The sequence below is a fragment of the Canis lupus genome, chromosome 2, assembly GCF_003254725.2.
Source record: "Canis lupus dingo isolate Sandy chromosome 2, ASM325472v2, whole genome shotgun sequence".
Classification (NCBI taxonomy): Eukaryota; Metazoa; Chordata; class Mammalia; order Carnivora; family Canidae; genus Canis; species Canis lupus.
In genome coordinates, this window is record NC_064244.1 from 72,756,119 (window position 1) to 72,781,519 (window position 25,401).

The 25,401-nt window shown below is 46.1% G+C and overlaps 1 protein-coding gene and 1 long non-coding RNA gene across 5 annotated transcripts in view; one reads left to right on the forward strand and one right to left on the reverse strand.

Annotated features, from left to right (window-relative positions):
- MAN1C1 (mannosidase alpha class 1C member 1) overlaps window positions 1-25,401 on the reverse strand; it is a 148,439-nt gene that overhangs the window by 67,040 nt on the left and 55,998 nt on the right. The gene's annotated exons all lie outside the window — the stretch shown is intronic.
- Window positions 13,507-23,681, forward strand: LOC125754335 (uncharacterized). Its single transcript, XR_007408289.1, has 2 exons — window positions 13,507-14,082; window positions 22,884-23,681. It is a non-coding gene; the product is annotated as an uncharacterized LOC125754335 (long non-coding RNA).

The window sequence follows — 25,401 nt, forward strand, 5'->3', positions numbered from 1 at the left end:
CTCCTATCAAAATCTCAGTTTGCTTTTTTTTTTTTGTAGAAGTTGACAAGCAGATGTTAAAACTCATATAGAAGTACAAGCACTCTTACAAGGAAAAGCTGAACACCAGCCCAAACAATCTTGAACAAGAACAAGGTTGGAAGACTCCCATTTCCTGTTTTAAAAACTACAAAGTTGTAATAATCAAGACAGTGTGATAATGGCATAAGGACAGGTATAGAGATCAATGGAATAGAGCTGACATCCGGAAATAAAATCTTACATTATGGTCAACTGCCTTTCGACAAGGATGCTAACACCACTCAATAGAGAAAGAATAGTCTTTTCAAAAAGTAGTGCTGGGACAATATCCACACATAAAAGAATGAAGTTGGACTCCTACCTCACACCATACACATAAAGCAACTCAAAATAGATCACAGTTCTAAAATGAGGGCTAATATGAAACACTTTTAGAAGAACACAGGAGTTCGTGACCTTGGGTTAAGCAATGGTTTCTTAGATATGACATCTCAAAAGTCCAAGTAACCAAAGAAAAAACAGGTAACTTGGACTACAATCAATTTAAAACTTTTGTTGAAAACAAAAGTCAAAGGAGCACCTGGGTGGTTCAGTGGGTTAAACATCTGCCTTTGGCTCAGATCATGATCCCAGGGTCCTGGGATCTAGCCCTCGTTGGGCTCCCTGCTGAGCCTGGTTCTTCCGCTCTTCCTCAGTCATGCTGTCTCTCTCTCTTGCTATCTCAGACTGTCTCTCTCTCTCAAATAAATAAATAAAATCTTAAAAAGAAAAGAAAAATATACCACCAAGAAAGTGAAAGACAACCTAAAAAATGGAAGGAAATATTTGCAAACTATATCCAAAAAGGACTGGTATCTGGAATATAGAAAGAACTCTTACAACTCAACAATAAAAAGATAAATTACTCAGTTAAAATATGGGCAAAGGATTTGAATATGTATCTCTCCAAAGAAGATATACAAATGATCAATAAGCACACAAAAGGATGCCCAACAATATTAGGTGTTAAGGGAATGCAAATCCAAACCACTATGAGATCACTTCATACCTACTAGGATCGCTATTATAAAAAGGATGACAGACCGTAACAGGTGTTGGTCAGGGAGTGGAGAAATCAGAACCCTCATACACTGCTGGTGGCAACGTAAAATAGAGCAGGTTCCTTAGAAAACAATTTGGCAGTTTCTCAAAAAGTTCAACAAAGAGGCCTCAAATGACCCAGCAATTCCACTCTGAGGCACACACATTCAAATAAATAAAAACATTCATTGACACAAAAATTTGTACATGAAGGTTCACAGCAGCATTATTCATAGCAGCCAAAAGATGGAAACAACCCAAATGTCCATCAGCTGATTAATGCATATTTAAAATGCACTATATCCTTCATGAAATATTATTCAGCAATAAATAGAAAGTGATGCATGGTCCAACACAGATGAACCTTGAAAACATTATGCTCAGTGAAAGAAGATGCAAAAGACCAAAGATTGTATGGTTCCATTTTTATGAAATGTCCAAAAAAGGCCACTGTACAGAGACAGGGACTGTGGCTGAGGGTGGGAATAGGCACAAGGTTTCTTTTTCGGTGTTGAAAATGTAAAATTAGATTGTGGTACTGTTTATACAGCTCTGTAAATATAATGAAATTCACTGAATGTCACCTAAAAAATGGGTGACTTTTATGGCATGTGACTATATGTCAACATTAACTATTAAAAAAATAAGAACAGGAGAGGCCAAAAGATCCCCAGAGAGAGAGAGAAAGAGAGAGAGACAGAAAGCAGGAGATAGAGCCGCTGTACAGCAGGACTGAGAGTCAAGTCTCCAGAATGGAGCAGGTTGGAGGCTCGGGGGGGGACTTCTTCAAGAGGAAGAAATCAGTGCCATACCTAATGCACTTGAACATGCTGAGAGGAATCCACATAGTAGGGAGAAGGTGGACATGGGGTGATAACTGTGACAAACTAAGCAGCAAACAGGTGGGACAATTACAAACTGCAGAGAAAACAGTTACGTAGGAAAGAGAAAGAACCCACACTGTATCAGGATCAGCTATGACAATGTTAAACACTGAACAATCAATGTTTTGTTAATATTCTGTAATAAAAGAAATAGATAATGGAGAGAGAGAGAGAGAGAGAGAGAGAGAGAGAGAGATGTGTATGTGTAAATAAAGCAACAATAAGGGCAGCCCTGGTGGTGCAGCAGTTTAGTGCCCAGGGCCTGATCCCTGCATGGAGCCTGCTTCTCCCTCTGCCTGTGTCTCTGCCTCTCTCTCTCTGCATCCCTATGAATAAGTAAATAAAGTCTTTTTTTTTTAAAAAAAAAAAGCAACAATGAGATATCAATACATCTCCACCAGAATAGCTAACATTTTTTTTTAAAGGCTGACAATACCAAGTGTTGACAAGGATGTGGAACGACTAGAACTGGTGGGATGGAAAATAGTATAGCTACTTTGAGAGAGTCTGGCAGTTCCTTACAAAGTTGAACATGTACTTCATCGAATGCCCAGCAGTTCTTTTCCTGAGTATATTATACACAAGAGAAATGAAAATATACATCTGCACAACCACCAGTACACGAAGCTACAAAGCAGTATTTGTAATAGCTCCAAACTGGAAACAATCCAAATGTCCACCAGCTGGTGACTGGATAAACCAACTGTGGGACACCTACACAGTGGAACATGATTGAACAATAAAAAGGAGCAAACTACTGACAGATACAACAATGTGGATGAACCTCAAAAACATCATGTTAAGTGAAAAAGCAAGACACAAGAGTTTATGTTCATTTTATATTTAATATTATATTATGGTTTTACTTGTAAGAAACTCCAGAAGGTTCAAACTAATCTATATTGACAGCAAGCAGATCAGTGATTGCCTGAGCCAGAAGTTAAGGAAATAAGAACTGCGATGGGGCATGAGGGAACTTTAAGAGGTAAAAAATGTTCTGTATCTTGATGTTGGCGGTGATTAAAAGCATCTGTAAATGCACTCAACTGTATGCTTACAATGGGTACATTTTATTGTGTGAAATTATCCCTCATTATAATTAGTAAGTGGGGGGGGAATAAAAGGATAGAACTATTTAATTGGGGTTAAAACCAAGGAGACCTCCTAGAGGAGGTGGTATGTAAGCTTGGTTTTTTAAAAATACATTTGAGAGACATCCAGAAGAAAGAGCAGGGACCCCTGTGCAGAAGGAAGTGTGGCTGAGTCTGTTAGCTGCTCCCTAATGTCCATTGTTCCTTGATTTCCAGAGAAACAGAAGCCACAGCTTTGGCTGAGCACGGGGCTGTGAGAATAAACACTTGGTCTTCAACCTCCCTGGCTGCTTGCGACATGCAGGCATGCGTGCACAAAGGGATATAAGTGGGAATGGTGGGTGCAACTCCTGGAGAATATGTATGAAGGGTGGCAACATTCCTTCTCTTCCTTGTTTTTCCTTCCTGCTTACTGGGATGTGGACATGATGACTAGAGTCCAAGCAGCTACCCTGGATCACAAGGAAGAGGCACCAGTGGGGAGGAAGGGATGAACTGGAGTTCCTGTGAGAGAGTGGAGCTACTATACCAGTTCTAGACGACTATCCAGACTTGTAGGAGAGAAGTAATTCAATTCTGTTTAAGTCACTGCTATTTTAGGTTTTCTTTTAGCTCCAATAGAATCCCATTCTAAGTAATAAAATGAGCAAAGGCATAACAGCGAAGTGCTCTTCTTCTGGTGCTATAGACTCCCCCAGACACCATGAGTAGACCAATCCTACACTGCTTGGGGGGCAGGGCCCTGGTGCTCCTCATCTTTCTGTTTCCAGGGCTGGCACACAGCAGGTGCTCGGGAAAACATCAAGTTGGCTAGAAGACCATGATTCAAGTTCCAGGATGATGTTATAGACTGAACGTCTGTGTCTCCCCAAAATTCATATGTTGAAACCCTAACCCCTAAATGATGGCATTTGGAGATGAGGCCTTTGGGAGATAATTAGAGTTACAAGGTCATGAAGGTGGGACCCTCTAATGTGATTAGCGTCCTGATAACAAGAGATGCCAGAGAGCACGCTGTCCTTCTGCCTCTCTCCCCTGACATATACACAAAGAAATCATGTGAGATGTCAGCACACAGCGTGACGGCAGCAGCCTACAAGCCAAGAGAAGAGGTGTCAGAGTGAAGCTCATGTTGCTGGCATCTTGATCTAGGACTTCTAGACTCCAGAACTGCAAGAAATAAATTTCTGTTGTTGAAGCCACCAGTCTATGGTATGTTTTGACAGCAGCCTAAGTTAACTAACATACATCAGACAGATTGAGCTTGTTTTCAGCGGGCAGGGCGTGGGCCCTCCTGTTCACCATGGAACCCTTGTACCTATCTCCAGAAGATGTGCTGTGGGATCTCAGGTATTTGTGGACGGAAAGAATCAAAAGCTGATGTAGCAGAAGCCTGAGGTTTCAAAGGTCAGTATCCACGCATTCTTTCTTTTATCTCCTTCTGGGGGCAGCCCAGGTCACTCAACAGTCTAGCGCTGCCTTCAGCCCAGGGCCTGATACTGGAGACCCAGGATCGAGTCCCACGTCAGGCTCCCTGCATGGAGCCTGCTTCTCCCTCTGCCTGTGTCTCTGCCTCTCTCTCTCTCTCTCTCTCTCATATGAATAAATAAATAAATAATCTTAAAAAAAAATCTCCTTCTGGCTACTTCCTCTCTTCCCTCACTCCTAGTCCAGGTCCTTCTTGGGGTGGGACTGTCCAGACCCTGAGCAATGGGGATGAGCATATGATCCAGACCTCAGCCAATCCACACCTTTCACTTCTCTGGAAATAAGCATAAGGTAGGGACAGACAGAGCCCTGGGCCCAACTAGAGCTTATCAGAGCTAATCTTGGGATTTTGACTGAAACAATTAAGAAAATGACACTTTTATGCTGTGCACAAATTGGGTGGATGGAAGCTAAAGTAGCTGTAGCCAAATTGGTATCATCAAGGAAGAGCCAAGTTGAGCCAACTGAGAGAAAGTAGATCACACGACAGAGAAAGAGAAACCAAGTCTTATTGACCTCATCTGATGCCTGGATCAAGCTCTGCCTGAAGCCCAATCTTAGTGATTTCAATAAAGTGATCTAGTAAATTCCTTTAGGCTTAAACCAAATGGGCTTGAGTCTTTGTTTTTTGCAACTCAGAGAGTCCATACTAACACAGTTGACTCTGAGGGTCAATGTCACCCTTAAAATACATCATCTTGGGAATAGTGTTGTGTTCTAATATGGGTACCAGGGCACCACCAGGTTGTGGAACTAACTCTACTTCCTTTTGAGTGTAGCTGACTCTCAGAACTCAAACAAGGCCTTGTTGATTCTACCTGGTATGTGACACTGTAAACCAACCTCACGTTATCAGCATTGTAAAAATTCCCCTATAAAAACACAGGAGTCTAAAATGTTAATCTGGGAATTAGTGGACATTTATCTTCTTTTGGATCAGTATAATTTCCTTCCATTTTTTTTATCTGCTTTCTGAGCCACCTCATTTATCTAAGCTTTCAAAAGCTCATGCAAAACACATAATGCACTTCAGCTACAAAAAATCAATGCTTGAGGACGTGTTTTAACCAGGATTGCTACAGAAATTCTTATACTGCTTTTCTTAGGCCTTACTATCAAAATTTTTACTCATGAGTAGAGCCAGAACAGTTCTACTTATCAACAAAACTTTTCCCTAATTATCAAATCGGGGGAGGGGGGGAAGTAATTTTAAAAATATATTCTTTTTTATTTTTAAGGGGAAGGAGATTTATATTGGTTTGGGTTTCAAACAACCCTCTTTCCCCCCCAACCACCCGAGACGACTGACTGACTTTAATTAAAGACCATTTACCCTGGGAATGGATTGCTTGCTGCAATTTGTACTGAAGAGACACATTTGCAGACAAATGGATTGCAGTCCTTAGATTTTGCTCCAACGACAAAAGAAGTGATTATGTTCCCCCATCACTTCCTCTCTCTGAAGAATTCTATTAAGAAAATAATTTGAATGGACTCTCTGCTACTCTGCATTTTTAAGTGTGATCTATTTCAGGACCACCAACATTACCCGCCCTGCCCCCCTTTTAAAAATGAGTGATATTTAAGGAAAAATGCCAACTGGGTGTATATTTGAGGAGGGGTTCTGGGAAACACAAAGGTTTATAGAACTCCCTCTGAAGTCCCAATTGCTTGCAAGTGCTGAGTAACCTGTAGCCTTGGTTTGAGGCTGCAAATAGCAGACAGAGACAGTCCTCGAGCACAGGAGGAGACTAATCAAATTCACATGCAGGCTCTGGACACCTTGTTCTATTTTTCCATCTCCTGGCTGCCCGGTGCTGGAGCGGTTTGGTTAGTGCTAACTCCAGAGTCATGGAGTTTAAATGGAACTGTTGGGCCCTAAGGGCTCCTGCTCTGGATATAGTCTAAAAAGAGACCCAGGGATCTGCCTCAGAATTAGGCTGAAGGAAGTCCAAACTGTAGGGAGCTCTCTGGTTCTATGTTAAAAACAAGTCCAGGGGTGCCTTCTCTGCGACTCCATAAACACTTATGTCTGCTGCATCATAATGCTTTATGTGTCTGTTATGCTAAAGGCCTGAGGGTGTCTTGAAAGCAGGAGCTAGTCTACATCCTCAGGGCTTAGCTCAGCAGCTGGCACATAGGTCATGCTCAAGAAATGCAGAAAGAGTAGCTGAGTAAAAACATGTCTCTAATTCTGTCCATTTAGATCTGAGCTCTGTACCAACAATGACTGGGTGCCTGGTCAATTTATCCCAAATCCAGGAAAGGTGCATCTAGCCTGGGCCTGAGATGATGGGAATCCTACCTTTTTTCCCCTCACAGTGACCCAGGAGTGTTGTGCAGGAAGGGATCTGAGTATGGTGCATTTCAAAAGCACTCCTGATTCTCCACCCTTCCCTGGACCTATACCTTTAGCATGGTGACTTAGCAGCTGCTCCCATCAACAGATGGAGTCTATTTCCTCAGCCCTTGTATCTAGGCTGGGCTTTTAACTTGGTTGACCAACAGAATGTGAAGAAAATACGAGTGTGCCAGTTCTGAGCCAGGGTCTTAAGAGGATATACATGCTTCCACCTGTTCTTTCAGACCCTTGTCTGTACCATGAGAAGTCTGGGTCCACATGCAACAAAGCTAGGTCTTCCAATCAAGGCCATCCTAGACCAACTGGCCCCCAGGTGACCTACCAGATGACTACAGACACATGAGAAATAATAAATGGTTTTTGTTTTAAATCACTCAGTTGTGGGATTGCTCATTAAACAGCAGTAGAAAGGAGGCCCAGAGAAAGGAGAGATCTTCCCTAAAACCCCATCTCTCAGGGACAAGAATCCAAGTATGGGAACCACTCACCCAGGGTCTTGCAACTCTACTGAACACTGATCTTTCTTCAAGAAGCCATATCTTTCTAAGTCATTAACCTTCAGGATCTGAACAAAGGGTAGGAGCAGGTACATGAAAGTCATCAGCACCCATGTAGAGGCAAAGCAGCTATTAGATCCTGGCTTGCTACCTTTGAGGTTCTAGCATCATGCTCCTAGAAACCCACTGGGTTCCTGTGCATGCATTGTAACCACATGCTCTCCCATGAAAACCAAACTACAAGGGCCTTTTCTCAATTTGCAAAAAATTACAGGAATCAATAAGATTTTAAATATTAAAAGTAATCTCTGAAAGGCACTTAGAACCGCATTTGACACACGGTAAATGTTCAATAAATGTTAGCTATTATTATTAAGTTCTCGTCTCACAAATTGTTCTTAAACCTTTGGTGCCTGCTAGCATTTGTCAGCCAGCAGGCAGAAGGAATGAAAAATAACAGGCAGTGTTAACATCTGTTGAGTACCTGTGTAGACCAGGCCTATGACATTCCTCATTGCAAGTGCCAACCCCATCTTATAGTTGAGGAAACCAAGACTTAGTGGGACAGATTTGCCCCAGGTTAATAAAGCTGGGGAATGGTGGGGGGGAAGGAGTCACCCCAGCTGTCTGATGCAAGCCTGTGGGAACATAGACCATGATCACTCATCTCTGTTCTCTCTAGTGCTTACCCTAGAGTGGAGATTGAACAAAAGTGCAGAATTAATAAATACATAAATTTCAAGAGGTCCAAAGAGGACAGTGTCCCCATCCCTCTTCTAGAGGGGCTAAAATGTAAAAGACTGATAATATTAAGCGTTGGTAAAGATGTGGAGCAACTAGAACTCTCATGCACCATCTCCTCCACCCTCTACCCCCTCACCAGATCCCAGGCTCTTACACTTGAAAGGACATTTGTTGTAACCAAGAGGGCAGGGAAAGCAACTGTGTCTGACTGATGAACACAACTGAAGAGGCCTTATAGAGCTGTGGTTTATACCCATGGATTTTAGAGATGGAGTGGACAAGAAATATCTGTGAGCCTTTAGAGCAGTAGTGTGATCCTGCAGTGTTACTTTCTCTAGGACTCATTCACTGCTTCTATAGACTTTACTGAGGACTTGCTATATGCTGGCATTGAGACCCTGGCACAGCTGCTAAAATGACTGCAATGTAAGTAGATGGTCCTACTGGACTTTTCTAAACTCAACCAGCTTGTCTGGTCTCTGGTCACAGCCTCTAAAGGCTTCATCAGGTCCCTAGGTGTTCCTGCTCTTCAAGAGCAGGAAGTGTCACTTACCATCCAAGCCTCACCAGCTTAGAATAACCAAAGCTATAGGGACATTTGTTTCTCAAGTGGGAAAGCCTGTTCCCACCCTGGCACATGGAAGCCTAGAGTACTTTCCCTATTAAAGGGTATATCAATGGACTGAGTATTTGTGTTCTCCCAAATTTCTTATGTTGAAATCTTAACTCCCAATGTGACGTTATTTGGAGGTGAGGCCTTTGGAAAGTGATTAGGTCATGAGGGTGGACCCCTCATGAATGGGATTAGTGCCCTTAGAAAGGGGCCCCTAGAGCTCTCGCCCCTTCTACCGTGTGAGGACCCAGAGAGCAGACAGCTCTTTATGAACCAGGACGCCAATCATTAAGTAGACAATGAATCTGCTGGTACTTTAATCTTGGACTTCCCAGCCTCCAGAACTGTGAGAAATAAATGGTTTGCTCTTTAAGCTATCCGGTCTGTGGTATTTTTGTTACAGCAGCCCCAACCGACGAAGGCAGGTGCCATTTGGTGAAGACAAGATGATCATCTGTCCAGGCCAGTCCTCCCTTGCTTCGTGCCCTGGGGTCACTCAGTCCAGTGGTCACTGGCTGTTTCAGCTGTGCAGATCGATAGATGCCCACTCTACCAGGCCGAGGAAAAGGCAAATACTTTAGCCCCATCTGGAGCTGAATATGAAATTCACCGGGGACTTACTCAGATACTTTCCAAGATAGTGGCCCGTTGGTACTACTGACTTGAGATGGAACTCCCACGGCCTCAGGTTCTAAGATCACATATGCAGTTGTCCCATATTTTGTATTTAAAAAATACTGTCATATGGTTCCTCTTATTTAATCCTTCTAACCCTAATCCTTTGAGTCTGGCCAGACTTAGGAAATAGTCCACTGAGGTTTGAGAGGTGAATTCCTTGCGTAGGTTCACACAGGCTTCTGGCCTGACTTATCCAGTGCTCTTTCCACACTGTATCTCGTATCATCTCATAAACAAGGTGTGGTGCGAGCTTTTGTGTGTCCTCTCCCCACAACGAGGTGAAATGGTACAATGGCCATTTTACAGGTGAGGAAACAAATCCAAGGAAGCTGAGTGGCTTGCCCAATGTGATGATAATAACAAATGGCAAAGCAAAATTCAAACCCATGTTTTGGATTTCCCACAATAGCCGGTAGAGACCTAGAAAGAGTTTATTGGGGTCTCAGTCTGGTGAGTGACAACAAAGCAGTAGGATATAATACTGCATGATTTAGGCACTGGCTCCTGAAAGCAGCTCTCAGATGGGGGGCTAGTGCTATCTGAGGCTGGGCAGCACCAGGGACTTTGCACTAGCTTGTCAAAAGGGCCACCATGAGTCACTTGTGTCATTCCAGTGCTTTGTGTAGTTGTTGTTGTTGTTGTTGTTTTAATAAACCATGTAAGTTTTGAGGTCAAATAAGATGAGATTGTCATTCTAGAAAGACGCAAGGCTGCCCTGGAATCATGACTCTAGTATGTCATATTATCCTAGGCCACACTCTTGGATTCTGTCCCCAAATACTTATTTTGGCTGGAGAACTTTCACCCCTCTGTGCTTTGGGGTGCAAGTTAGTGTTACCAGCCCCAGGGCAACAGGAAGAACCCAACTGAGGTGCACAGTGTACCTGTCACCACTTCCGGGGACTCCTGTTCCATCAACTGAGCTCTGGCCCATGACAGTTTGCAGCTTCTGGGTGGTTCACAGAGAAAGGAACAAGAATGGCCTCTCCTCCAAGCCACTTCAAGAGTTCTGACCGGTCTGTCCAGTCATTTGTGGATGGGGAACGGGGGCCAGAGCCCACACTGGGGGCACTAGGGCAGGGCCTGGAGGCACCTCCTTTCTCCTCCCCGCCCCCCCTTGGTTTCCCCACACCTGCATTTTAACTGTTTGCACCTGTCTTCCCCATGAGATTATAAGCAGGGCCCAGGTCTGCCTTCTCTCTGAAATCTCCGTGTCTAATCCAGTATTTGGAACTCTGCAGGAGTTCAACAATGGCTTGTTGAATAAACAAGTGAAAGAAGGAATGAATGGTAAGTCCTGTCCAGTGACTGTTTCCATGTTCCAGGGGCTCTGAGGGGACGGCTGTGCTGATGAGGAGGAGGAGGAAGAGGTGAACCTGTTAAAGGTTATATAGCAGAGCCTGGGCAGCCAGAGCATACACTGACCTTTGCAACTTCAAAAGCCTGCGGTGGCTTTTCCCAGTTGACCTATACCCTTTTGAAGACCTCAAACGCATTTTCTCCTCTAGATAATGTTACTTCAGAGGCAAACCAATTCTCTGGTTAAGTAAAAAGAATGTGAGCAGATTATCCATTGATTGTCATCCCCCCAGGGGTTTTACAGATAAAGCCCCCCAATTTGAGCTCTGCAAGAACACTGATGGGCCCAGTGGCAGCGGGATGGGAGATTCAGGGGCCAGAGCTTTGAGCAGCCTGATTTTCGTGCTTTGGAAATCTCTGCCGTTGTATGATAGCTTTTCTATATTGGCATTTCCGCTCCTTGGGTTTTAAAGAATGAGAAATCTGTGGCTGATCACATATTCAGCAACCAAGTACACTTATTCGAAGACCTAAATTGCAGAAATAACTCATGTGATTATTTGAATGAATATGAGTCTAGATCATCAAGCTCAATCTATGGATAAATCAAGAAGAGCTAGCTGGGCTGCAGGGGGTGGAGGGCAAGCCTTCCCTGTCAGGCTCTTCTGCCAGGCCAAGACACACTTGCCTTGCAAGACAGCCAAGGTGGGAATCCTTCAACCTCTGCTGCTTGGAGATGCTGTGCCTTGATTTGCCCATTTGCCAGGACCAGCTACACTCCATGCCCCAGCTCCAGGGCAAGCCTCAGGGTCTGAGGCAGCTAGAATTTGGTTATCCTCAAAGGGATGGGTCAGGCAAAGTGAAGGTCATGAGAAGAGTACCCTGGTCTCACCTCAGGGCCATAAGGCTGTCCTAGTGCTCACTGGTGAGTTCTCCAAAACTGGTTTCATCTTCTGGGCTCTGGCCTTGGACTTGTTCAGTCTAGCAGCAAACCTCCAAGGCCCCCAGCCTGGAATCTGCCTCTTACTCACACCCTTCTTTTCCTAGTATACTTCCTGCCGAGGGCTTAGACTTCCTTTCATGTGCTTAACTGTCCCAGAGTGGTCTGTGAGGACTCCCCTCAGCCAGAGCCCAGCTCCTGTGAGGAACCTGCTCTAGGAAGAGCCGAGGCCCTCCCAGGACAGCTGGCTCAGCAGAGCCAAGTCCCCAGGCTGGCCATGCTTGCAGAGTTGTGCAGAGATACTCCCTTCTTCCCTAACATGGGCCTCTAAGTTCCTTCAACTGGCCCTGGATGGTTCTCTACAAGGCATTTCCCAGGGACTGAGAACCACATCTAGGTCACAGTGGCACCACCAATCCTTCTTTTCCTGTTCCTATCATGTGACTGTGGGTGTGAGGAAACTCCGAGAGGCCAGGCCTCAGGCAAGGTGGTCACAGAGCTTGGGGGAAAGAAATAGGGGACAGGCAGTTTTACATCACAGAGTGGTAGGCTGAACAGATCTAATATTTTGTATCAGAAACTTCTGGAGTCAGAGAGCTTGGCTTCTAATCTTGGCTCTGTGATTTGCCTGCTGCGTGATCCTGACCAAGGGATATAACCTCTCTTGGCCTCAGTGTCCTCATCTGTAAAATGAGAATGTTTCTGTACAGAATAATTTCTAGATTTCAATAAATAATACATGTAAAGTGCTCAGAGTGGCATGTGGTAAATGGTTGAACATATTAGCTAGTCCTGTTCTAAAATCTCACCCTAACATTAGGACATGTATGTAAAGATTAGCAAGCTGAATCAGGAAACTTATTTTACCAGTGCTTAGAATGACAAAAACTCAGAAATAACCTAAATGTTTGGTAAGAGGAATAAGAAAAAAAATAAAATGTATATGTGTGTATGTATGCATTTACATATATAAATGCATATGTGTGTGAATACACACATATATAGTCCATCCATACAACAGAATAGCACGTAGCTAGCCATTAAATATGGCAATATACATGTCTGTTTAGTGTTTAACAGCCTGAAAATGTGATCACAAAATACTAAGTGAAAAAACATCACAAGCCAGTGTTTATCATATGATACTATTTATGTAAAAATACATATTTATATATATTCCTTTTCACGGGAACGTATCTGAAGAGACCCATGAAACTAGAATGTCTGGGTGGCGGGACTTCAGGAACTTTATTTTCGGGTTCTTAACTTGTAATTCTTCATTTCTCTATAATGGGCATGTATTACATTTATCGTTTTTCAAAAAAAAAAAAAAAAAAGGAAAAAGGAAAAAATAGATGAGTAACCGTAAGGGTAGAAAAGGATTTTCACACTCAGATAATTCCAATATGGATAAAGGGATTTGTTCCAACTTCATCACTTTCTAGCTAAGAAGAGACACCTAGAATGGCAGCCTTAAGAAAAGGGAAAATTCCACGTTTCAAGGTTTAGTGTCTGAGAACAGTAGCTTAAAAATGAAAGTATCTCCGGACGCCTGGGTGGCTCAGTGGTTGAGCCTCTGACTTAGGCTCAGGTCATGATTCTGAGGTCCTGGGATCAAGTCCCACATCGGGCTTCTTGTAGGGAGCCTGCTTCTCCCTCTGCCTGTGTCTCTGCCTCTCTCTGTGTCTCTCATGAATAAATAAATAAAATCTTAAAACATGGAAGTGTCTCCAGCCATCCCTCCCCATCACTCCATCCTGTGGGGCAGCAACCCTGACGGTCAGCAACAAAGCAGACAGGAAACGTGCCTTCCTCTCAGGGAACACAAAATCAGGGTATCAGAATGACAACAAATTTCTACTCTGCCTTGCCAAGAGACCCTTCCCGCTGAGATGAGGAAATTTGGGGCACAAATCATCTTACTGGAAGGAGGAGGGACATTTTCACAGGATCAGCTGGAGGTCGGGGAAAACTGCAAAGTCTAACCATTCTTCATGTCATAACTTCGTCAGCTGTGCTGGTTGACAAGATGCTTACCCAGCACCTCAAGACATATGCCAAATTGAAGTCGTTGAATGTGTAAGCTATAATAACTACTGAGATTCTTCAGCAAGCTTGTGCCCAGAGGCCAGCTGGCCTCTGCCCCCCACACCAGGGGCTGCACAGCCCTGCTGCCCTGGGATGGGGCTCCAGGACGGGAGTCAGACTGATCTATCTGCCCACCCACTTCCGGCGCCTGTACTGTGAGTGGCCGGTGCAGGCACCAGACGTAAGGGTCAGTGCCTTCAGGAGCGGTTTCTACTGCAGAGCGTGTTCTTCAAAGAGAAAAGCAGGAATCCAATTTACCGCACTAAGGATCATGGGAGACTGGAGGCAGGAAGGAAGGTAAAGGGGATGGCTGATACAGAGGCCGTGGTGCCGCTCAGCTGCGGGAGGGACGGAGGGACTGAGGGGCCGAGATTTCCTACGTTCCTGGCTGGGTCCTACCACCAGAGAAGGGAGTGGGGATATGCTGAAGGGTAAGGAGCAAGGTCAGCGTGCCAGGTGGGGGCTGCAGGTGGGCTGGGCATTACAATGAGCTCCAGCAGGGAAAGGGGACATGTAGGGCCCACCGGCGTCCAAGAAGATGGGCCATTTGTGATAATAAAGTTCCTTTGAGGCATTCTTATCAAAAGCATCCAAAATCCTCTCCCAGGCAATGCAGGAGAGTTACACCAAGACCATCCCATGTTACCTGAGGGTAGGATTAGTACCCAGGTCCCACATGGCTGGAAGGTACCCTCTTTACACAATTGCTCTGCCCGCCATTTGCAAATGCCATGTTCATCAAACATCTGCTGAATGAAGACCCCCTAGACATGCTGGACTCACTCACACAGTGGCCCAGGCCCCCACAGCTGTCCTGTTGAACAGGTGGCTTACCCCATCTGATAGTGTGGGAGCCCAAGTCCACGGCAGACTCAGCACCCACGGGGGCTCACCTTTGCCAAGGGCATCACCTGGGCTATGGGTGAAGGACCAATCACTTCAGGAATGACAGACTTTGGGCCCAGCAGGATCCTGTGGTTCCTAACTCAGGCTGTGCATCAGAACCACCGACAGATTCTGTTTTAAAAAACAGATCCCTGAGCCAGCAACAGACTCTACCGAACCAGAATTTCTGGGGATGGAACCTGGAAATCCATGTTTGCTAATGTCCGGTAGCTGGTTGTGATGTCTTCCCTGGCTTAAGAGCCATAAATTGGCCCAAGCTACCCATTTCACAGATAGTGAGACTATATCCCAGGGAGGGGTAGGAAAAATGCATTGCCCAAGGTCACAGAGACAATTATTACTTCCCTGGACAGCTTTGACAATACCGATGGTAAAGATGATGATGATGATAATGATGGCAGCCATTACTATTTATTGGTGCTACTCTGAGCCCTTCACATATATTAATTGAATTCTCACAACCACTCTATGAAATAGGTACTATTATTCCTGTTTTCCTAGGAGAGGAAACTGCGGCACAGAGATGTTAATTGACTTGCCCAAGGTCACACAGCTAGGAAATGGAGCCAAAGCCCTGTGTTCCTATCTGGTTGGCAAACCTGCCTCAAGTCACCAGGATCCTGCCTCAGGGGTTTTGCTTCCTCTCCAGCTCCTAGATTGAGCTGCAGGCCCTGGGATGTTTCTGGGGAATGGTCTCAGCTTTGCAAACTGACCTCTGGAGCTGGGAGGAGCCCAGAGGATATATCTCATTTGCCAAGGGACCTGCTTTTGTACATACACCCTGGTCTGGGCAGGGTTGATGTCTGTGAAGTTCAAGGCCCTTTAGATAGAGCCATGCTGCCAGTGGCAGGAACGACCCCACTGCTGGATGTGGGCAATAACAGGAGAGGCAGCTTTTCCCAGTCCAGCCCCTGTGACACCATTTTAGACTCCGGTGAGTGTTGGGTAATAGCCTCATCTGGGGTGTCTGGGATTTTACCCTCCTTGATTTGGGGAAGATAAGTAAGAGGGATGGAATGGACAAAGGTTCAGCAGTGTCAAGGGAAGAATGTCACAGCCCCCTTCTAACCAATGAACACACATGGACCCTTCTTTGACATTCACCATTACCTCTGGATACCGCAAAAGTACCGTGGGGTTCTGTGCCATACCAGGGATGCACAAGGCAAGTTATGTGGGAGATCCTGGCTGGTGGGGGGTTCACAGTTTCAGAGGCAGAGGAAACCAGACGTGCAGGCTCTGGAGGTAGACAAGCCTGGGTTTGAACTGCCGCTCTGGCTCTTTGCAGGCTTGGACAAGTTACTTCTCTCGAAGTCTCAGTTTGCTCGTCAGCACAACACCTACTTCATCAAAGAGGTACCGAGGGGAATAAATGAAACTCACGAGAAGGTAGCTGCACAAGCAGGTGGGCAGATCCGCCCTCCTTGCCCCATACTAACGGAGACAAAGAACCTGAGTTGTTTCTGTGCCAATTTTCGCAACAAGAAGGAAGGAATCCTTCCCACCAAGTCAGGTGGTAGCAGACTTTCAGACCTCCCTCCCTCCCTCCCACCAGCAAAGGACACAGAAGCAGGGTAGCATTACACTTTTGTGGGACCTACCTCTGTAAAAATATATATGTTAAAAATGATCTTTCACAATTGCATTTGTATAAAAATGAATATAACCCAGGCTGGATTCATTATTATATTCATTTTTGTCTTCTGATTTTAAAGGAAAATTACAATACTTGTGTGAGTTGTAGGCACTATGTCTAATGAAGAAGTCAGCCCTGTATGGGGGCATTTTGAGCACCTGGCTGGGTACTGGAGGCCAGGACTAGGTCTCTTCCCTCCAAATGTGCTTCCTCCCACATCACCAATTGCTCCTGCCTCTGTCAAAGTACTAACGCTCTACCCAGCATGACCTCCTAGGCCTGGCTCGTGCTGTTTCTCCACCTGTAACAGAGATTTCACTGATTTTTGGCAAAATCTACCCCCTGAGCAACCCTGGCACCCAAGCATCTGCCCCCTCCCATACTTCTCCTCTTGGATGCACCATCTTTGTGGATTGTCAGCAATGAAATGTGGGGAACTTTATGGGAACTTTTAGAAGAGTTCCTGGAACTTGCTCAGCAGCTCTTCTTGGGTACCGTTGTTCTCTCTTGCAGCAGTGTCACTTAGGCACGTGCTCTGCCTGGCAGCACAGGCAGATCGCCTTTGTCTTCTCTCCAATGAGCTCATGGCATCTTGCTCATTTTGCACCCTCTTCCCTGCTCCATACCCAGCTGGGAGCCTGGCACACAGTAGGTACTCAATACAAAGTTGCAGAATTGAATTAAAACTTAAATAACTCAAACTCTCCATGTCCCCAACAGCACTATCCATTACTTGTTGCAAAACAACATCCAGATGCATTTCTGGGCAACTGCTATTTCAGGAAGTGTTATTTGGGGAGCCGAGCCCTGCTGGCTGGGTAAGAAGCAGGCAGAGGGCCTCCGCCATGGTGGCTCCCTTCCTCCCTGTCCTAATCATTTGCTTGGCCATCGGCAGGATTAGACAACAGCAATTATCCCCACATGGTCTATTCCCAGAATTCAAAGTTATTGGGGGAGAAAATGCAATTGTGCTTTTATCCAGTCATTAAAAAACAAAACAAGAGCAGTGGATTTCAAACTGCCTTTCAGATTTGATGAAAAGGAAAACAAACTTGAGCATTAGCCCTAAATTGTGCTGACAACACACTTCCGGGTTTCTTTGTCCTCCTTCACGTTCTCTTCAGAAGTTTTCAACAATTCCTATTGATCCCTGAGCGGTTCTCATGCCTGGGGAGAGCAGCCAGTGTGTGCAGAGGGGAACTGATCTGCCTGAGAGGCCCCGGGGGGTTGGAGGAGGATGAAGGGGGTGGGGAGATGGTGGGGAAGTGAAGTCTTGGCTCCTCCGGCCCAGAGAAGCGGTCAGTCCTGGGTCCCCACTTGTGACCAGAGCCGCACCTCTGAGCCCACTGCCCACTTGGCCACACCAGACTTCCATCAGCCAGGGTCAAACACACCCAAAAGTAGTCAAATCACCTGCTATTTTAGGACCTTGAAGTAACAGGAGAGTCCACATGCCAGACGCCCACACTGTAGGATGGGAAATGAGCTCTGAGAGAGAATAGGTCTCGCCTAGGTCACAGAGCAGACTGGTGGCTGAGAAGCCATCAGAAGTCAGGTCTCCTGGTTCTGAAGCTCAGAATGGGGAGAAAACACGGGGAAGCTACATTCATAGGACCCCGTTTTATGCCAACACTGTTTGCATATGGTCTCTTACCATACCCCCACCTGCTCTAGCCACACCAAAAATCTTTTAGACCTCCAGGGGCAGGGCCTCATGTGACCTCCCCTCTAGGCTGTTGTACTTGTGTTTCTGTGTGCATGACCCCTCTCTTATGCTTCTTCCTTCATGCTTCTAGTCTCAGGGTAGAGGCCACCTCCTCCAGGAAGGCTTTTTGAAACCCATCCCTCCAAGAATGAATTAAAGAGCCCTTGGCGTGAGTGTGGACCTCAAAGCCTGGGAGATCTACACGGGTATCTCTCTGTCTTGCTTCCTGCTGTTTCCCCTCCATGTCTAGGAGAGTGTCTAGCACACTATGGGCACTGAACAATAATGAATAGATAAAGAAGTGGTCTCATATGATCCCAGTAACAATCTTATGAGAAGATGTCAATCTCCCCATTCCACAGGAGAGAAAACTGAGGCTCAGAAAAGAAATGTGACCCCTGCCGGGTGAGTTGGTAGAGCCAGGATTTGGAGAATCCAAGTCTTCTGACCCCAGGTCAATACTTTCTTTATTTCGACCCCCTTCCTGATATATAGTAACTGAACTAAAGACGGTCTAGTTCACACCATTTTGGACCTATGCATTACAGCTGGGGTGGTATGGGGAGTGGAGAGGTCACCCAATGGCACTGGGAGACAGTGTGGGGAGGGGATGGTGAAGGAAGACTCTGCTAACTACTCCTTCTGCTACAAGGAACACTTGAGGCAGGCAGCCTAGGAGCCCCAATTCACCTCTAGGTTAAGGCAGGAAGAAGAGAGACCTTTCCACACCAGAGCCAAGCAGGCAGTGCAGGGCAGCTCAGCTCCAGGGAGCACATGCCTGGGAAGCTCGGGCTTTGAACAAGGGGTGGGGCGTCTGGATTAAGAGGGAAGTATCATTCAATAGGAGGCAATAATTCAGCATACTGCAAGAAGACCAATTGGTTTATCCATGTTGCAAAACTGGCAGCATCCAACTAAAGCTCAACATACTAATACCGTATGACCCAGCAATTCAAATCCTGGGTCGATCCCAACATAAGTGACTGCTTGTTTCCACCAAAAAGCATGTACAAAAAGTGTTTATAACCCTCAAATACTCCTGATGGGAATGTAAAATGGTGCAGCCACTGTGGAAAACAGTCTGGCAGTTCTTCAGAAGTTGACACATAGAGTCATGTGACCCAGCAAGTCCACTGCTAGACAAATACCCAAGAGAAATGAAAACCCACATCCACCCAAAAACTTGCACATGAATGTTCATAGAAGCATTATTTGGAACAGCAAGAAAACAAAAACAAAAACACAAAATCCACACAATCCAAATGTCCATTAACTGCTTAAAGGATAAATAAATGTGGTATTTTCACATGATGGGATATTATTTGGCAATACTTCCCGGGGAAATGAGGTACAAGTTCAAGCCACCGTGAGGATGAACCTTGAAAAATTAGTCCTGATGAAAGAAGTCAATCACAAAAAAAACAGGTATTATATATGATCTCCTTCATATGAAACGTCCAGAATAGGCAAATCTCTGTAGGGACAAAAAGGAGATAAGTGGTTGCCTTGGGTTGGCAGGGGAGGGAGAGTTGGAGAGACTGACAGCCAATGGGTTTGGGGTTTGCTTGCAGTTGCCACAAACCGGCAACAACAATGTCCAACAACAGTAGAATGGGTAGATAAACTTGAAAAGGAATGAACTGCTCTTTATGATATAATTATGAGTGAAAAGCAGCAAAACCATAAAAGAGTATATATAGTCTGGTGTGAAATCTTAAAGCAGACAAAACTAATCTAAGATGATAGAAGTCAGAATAGTGGCGGCCCTTTGGGGGTGGGGGGGTAGGCTACTGACTGGGAGTGGCCGGAGGGGACCTTGTGGCTTACAGGAAACGCCACCCACCTTGATCTGCGGAGTAGTTACAGGCTGCACCCGTAAGTAAAATTCATTAGGATGTGCACTTAACATTTGTGCCTTCTACTGCATTTAAGGTAGAAGTTACGGGTCAATGTTTACAAAGTAATTTTAAAAAAAGGCAGAGGCTCAAGTAAAAAGACCAGGGCTCAAGTCCTGGCTGTCAGGCCTCTGTGAGAGTCTGTGTCCCTCTGCATGCCTCCTTCCCCATCCTCCAGACATCGGACCAGATGGTTTCAAAGAATCCAACTGGCACCGACAGTCTGAGATTTCTGCGAATTCACATACCTATTTGTCAGTGAGTTTGTTGGGAAATTTGGCAAGTGCTTGCCATCAATGCGGTGTGAAGAAAAGGGGGCTGGCTGTCTGCTGTGGGCTCAGCCTTGTTTCCAAGGAAGGCAAGGTCTTTGGAAAGTGGGTGGGAACACCCCGCCTCCAGGAGGGAATGTCACTTTCAATATGAATCATCTTAGGCATCCAGCAACTTGCTCTGGGAATAGATACCCTGACTCACTTCTCCCTGACAGGAACAAGACTTGCTACTAAAATTTCAGATTTCAAGAGAACCAGCACAGCCCAAATAGCCTCTCAGAGGCAGAAAAAAAAAAAAAAAAAAAAGAAAGAAAAAGAAAAAGAAAAAAGAAATCAGCCTAGTAACCAACCAGGAATCAGAGAGGGGCTGGGCGTCTTTGTACTGAAGACCCGAGGAGCCCCAAAGGAGGCCGCCCGCCGGCTCACACGGCTGCTGGCGCCAGGGCAGGGACAGGGACTCAAGGCTCCCTGACCTTGAGTTTTCTTTTTACAACAACCTGCTACTATATTTTTTAGAGAAATAAATTATGCTCTGTGCTGGTGGGAAGCCTTTTAAACAATAAGAAAAAGAAAACGGCCAAGATGCATCTTAATGAGAAAGTGCTTAGGAAAAAAAAAATCTTTTGGTGGAGGAGAGTGCAGAGCACCATGCCCCGAATGGTCAGCTGCATGGGAGAGTGGAAAGCCAGCAGGCTAATTCAGAGGTGAGCGCTTTGCTTCGATAATTACCCAGTGTGGCCTGAGGGACTTTCTGGTCTTTAGGAGGGACCTGTGAAATCATGGATGTGTCATTCAAGGCCACAGGGAGACATCCCCCCCCCCCCCCCAACAGAACCGCAGCATCTGACCAGCAACTGTCCGTTGTGCCTACCCTTCATGTGTGGGGTTAATACTTTCATCCCATTACCCTCCTTGTGCTAAAAGCCCATCTGCCAGTGACCGGTGCTTCTGATCCATTTCCTCTGCACTCTGACAGCCCCCAGCCTCCGGATGGAGCAGCCACGGCTCCCAAAACATGTGACTACCCGGAAGGTTTGCTTGCTGCCCTTACGCCTGACCTGTTCTATGCAAGGAATTGCAACATCACCACTTCCGACGCAGATGACAGCTCTTTCTCAAAACAAACTCAAAGCCTGGGTCAGGAATGTGCACCACAGCCTGCGAAAAATCAGTGAGCAACACGGCCTGATAATGATTTTCCAAGAATTATGGATACTGGGTGTTTTGGTTTTTCAGAAAAAAAAAATGAACTCATAAAAGCGGATATAGTATTTTTCAGCCAGAGAAGTCAACGTGTTCTGTTACCCAACAGCAGGGGAAGAGGATAGGGGACCAGGGAGGGTGTGCGTGCATGCCAGGCAGGGTACTGGGGCGACCTAACCCGGCCGCCACCTCCATAGGTGAGTAAACTGAGGTTCAGAGAATTTTGTGACTTGCCCAATTTCATTCAGTTGGTAAATGCGGAGGACTTGAATCCAGGCCTACCTCTAAAGTCAAAATGCTGCCTCCCAGAAACAACCTCAGAGATTCGTGGAAACATGGAGTTCTGTGGAAAACTGCAGAAGCAGGTGGTTTTTGCAAACTGTCTCTCTGGCAAAGTGTGCAGTTCCCTAGGCAGCCATACTGGTAGAGTAACTCTCACCCCCCACAAAAAGATCCAGTAAGACTGGGGTGTGTGTGTGGGAGACTGTGAACATTTTGCAGAAGGTACTACTAAGTCACACACCAAAAAGCAATTGTAAAAGTGACATCTTGGGACCTGGATTTATTCCCTCTTCAACATCATATTTGCTCTGTTACAAGGCAAAGATGATTTTTTTTCTCTGCCAAGGCCAAACATTCCCAGCCTGTGATCTGAAAATCATGTAGTGTTCATTTTGCCTCTTAACTCACCCAAAGCCATAAATCATCCCTCGAAATGGGGATTTGGTTGGCAGTTCTATCGGGGATTCACAAGGCAGAGGTGGAATCCAATTTGGGGCTCTCACGGTCATCCTGAGCCGGCTACGAGCAGGTGGACATTGCTCTTGGCCATGCGAGTGCCTCCATGCTCCATGGAGAAGAGGCCCAAGAAACAAATCTGCTGACCAAGCAGGACGGTTGCTCTGATGGGGTTAGTCTGCTGATTCTAAATGCACTTGTGACAGAGGACGAGGTCAAGGCAGCTGAAGAGAATAAGAGGAAGAGAGAGCAAAGCAGGATCCAGCCCTTTCCCAGCCAAACCAAGGACAAGGGGAGAAGGGAAAACAGGGCAGGCAGAGACAGCAGTGGGCGATTCATTCATTCCAACATATTTACTGAGAGCCTACTACGTGTTATGTGCCAGACACTGTTTCTTTCTTCCGAATATAATGATTTTCACAAGTACTTTTTAACAAATAGAAAAATTATGGAAGCAGCTGAGGGTTAACGAGTGTGCATTGGCAGGGACGTGTAGGCACACGGCCACGTGCTGCACATGGACTTCATCTAATCTCCACCACTGCTGGGGGAAGTAAGTATTATCTTCATTGTACAGATGGAGAAACTGAGGTACAGAGATTAAGAAACTTGCCTACGGTTACATGACTAGTAAGTGGCAGAGCCAGGATTCAAACTCAGGCAGGTGTAGTTCTCAAGTCCCCAGTTCCCTCAGCTCATCATGCTGACGGCCGATGGCATGTTTTGCAATTCTGTGTTTTCAGGTTCTCCGGAAAGGATAAGACATTTTCCTATGCTGGGAGAAAAGAGGAACATCTGCATCTTTTTTCCAAGCCCTGAATACTCAACCAATGTCCACTAACTACTGATGCCTGGAGATGGGTGGCTGCAGACCCTGGCCATAAAGTACATGTCCTCCTCAGCTTCCGTCAGGGTAAGGGAGAAGATGTACCAGCTTGGATTCCCCCAACTCAGATGAAGGAGTGGGACTTGCCTTCGAAGAGGCCTCTCTGGTGGCACCCTCCCAAGACTCTGTGCCCATGCTGATGTTCCCAGCTGCCAAGGGAAGATGAAGTTATCATGGCTCACTCTGACTTCTTGGGAGGATTAATGCTCGTTAAGCGCCTCAAGGCTGGCAGCTGGCACCAGTGCAAGGTGTCACTTACTACTGTCCAGAAACTCTCATCCTGGCAGGAGGCTGATTTATTCCATGGCCTTGAACCTTAACCTTCCCCTGTCTCTTCCCTGTTAAAAATTTCTCTGTAAGCTGCTTAAATGAAGAAGTGAACCTGACACTGCCTGCCAGTGGGCTGCTCAGCCACGATCTCTGCCATGGGCACTCAAGGGCTGGGGAAACAGGGCAGGAGGGATCAGGGTTTAGGAAGCCCTGGAGCCCTCACATGGATCCCTGGGTCTAAGGTCTCGGATATGCTCCAGTCAAAATGGGAGCAGCACACACTGTCCTAAGAGCCTTATGTCATCCTCATAGCAGCTGACCTGAAGAATGCCAGACATGAATATGAGTGCTTCTCATGTCTTAACTCCTTTCATTCTCAAAACAATCCTGTGAGTGGGTAGTATTGTTGTGTCAACTTTACAGCTGGGACAGAGGTCCAGAAAGGTTAAGAAACTTACCCAAGGTCACAAAGCTAATAAGTGGCACAGCAGCATGCAAATGCAACCTCTCTGGCCCCGAGCCCATGCTAGCTTATTTAATATCCTCCCAAATCATAGCAGCAGTCCTTTTTACAGGTAAGGAAGGCCTTTGTACACTGAGCCACTGTGCTTTGTGGCATTGCCGGCTGCTGCATAGCAGCTGGTTCCTCTCCCTCCCCTCCCCGAATGGGTTCTTCAAGTGGCAGACTTACCTCTGTGACTTATTAGCAATCAGAACACTACCATCGAGTGCCTGCTCTGAGCCGGACTCAGGGCTAGGCCTCTGTCCATCTCCAGTTATCACCAAGGCCCCAAGAGGCCAGGGACTCTGTCCCACTCCGCAGTCTGAGGCCACACAGCTAAGTGGCAACACAGAGGTTCTATTCAGGCCTGCTGAGATCCAAAGCCACACTCTTTCCACCACCTGGCTGGACACTAACAGGGACATTTGAGTGACCTCTTAGAGGAAGGGGAAATAGGCAGATATCTGCCATGGCCTGGGCCACAAGGCAAGGAGCAGGCTGTGTCCTTGCTCACAGCACTGGGGTCTTGGGAACATTTTCTGACATGACCTGCTGAGCCGGATGTTAGTAAAAAGGAAGCCACTTTGACACTGAATTGCTAAGGATACAAAAGCTGGCTTGAGAGACACCTCACTCAGCAGTCTTGCTCTGAGTGAGAACAGATTCAGGGAAGGGGAGTATGGGCAGCTGGGAGGGGAACTCGATTTGGTGAAATGCTGCACAGGAGACCGACTCAGCATCTGATGTCACTGCAAAGACAGGCACTGGTGTGAACTCATTACTTTTCCTGGTATACAGCCCTCTTGGCCCTGCAGGCCCAAGAGGGGGACTGCAAGAGCCCATGTCCAAACAGCTCAGCCAGGTGGGGCAGGGTGGGCACTCCTGTCACCTGACCTTCCTGGCAGGGCTCAGTTTACAGTAAAGTCACTGAAGATGGCAGTGGCCAGAGCCCAGCAACGATGCCATCTAGCAGCCCACACGAGTCCAGAAAAAGAAGTGGTAGGGTGACAAGCATTCTAACTTAGGCCAATTCACCTTCTTCTATTTTTGGGAATAGTCTGGCTTCAAAGCCTCTCATAGATCCACCCCAAACTAGAACCTCCTTCTCTGGGTGCATTCCCATAAGCCTCTGTCTCCTGAGACAAATTTGTGGTAATTACAGTCAGAGATACTACCTATTAAGCAGGTTCTTTGTGTCAGGCAGGTTCTGGGTTGGGGTCTGATGTTTTCATTAGTACCACTGTGCAGAAAAACTCAGGCTCATAGAGAAATAACTTGCCTAAGGTCATACAACCAAGAAGTGGTACAAAAGCATTTGTTGAATGAAAGAATAAACCAAGACCAGCTCTCGCTGCACACCCTCCTTTCCCAGGGGCCAGCCACCCACTGCGACCTCTTTGCTAGCTCCAGAGGAAAGCAACTGCTTCGCTGTGGGGACTATTGCAGGCACTGGATCGATGGGCACCCAGGGGAGTGGCTGCTCTGGGAGACAGGCATCCAGGGGATTGGCTGCTCTGGGAGACAGACACCCAAGGGACCTCAGGACCTCCCATGGGCTCGCCAGGGCAACTGCTGACTGCATGTATTATTCTGTAAATGGCAA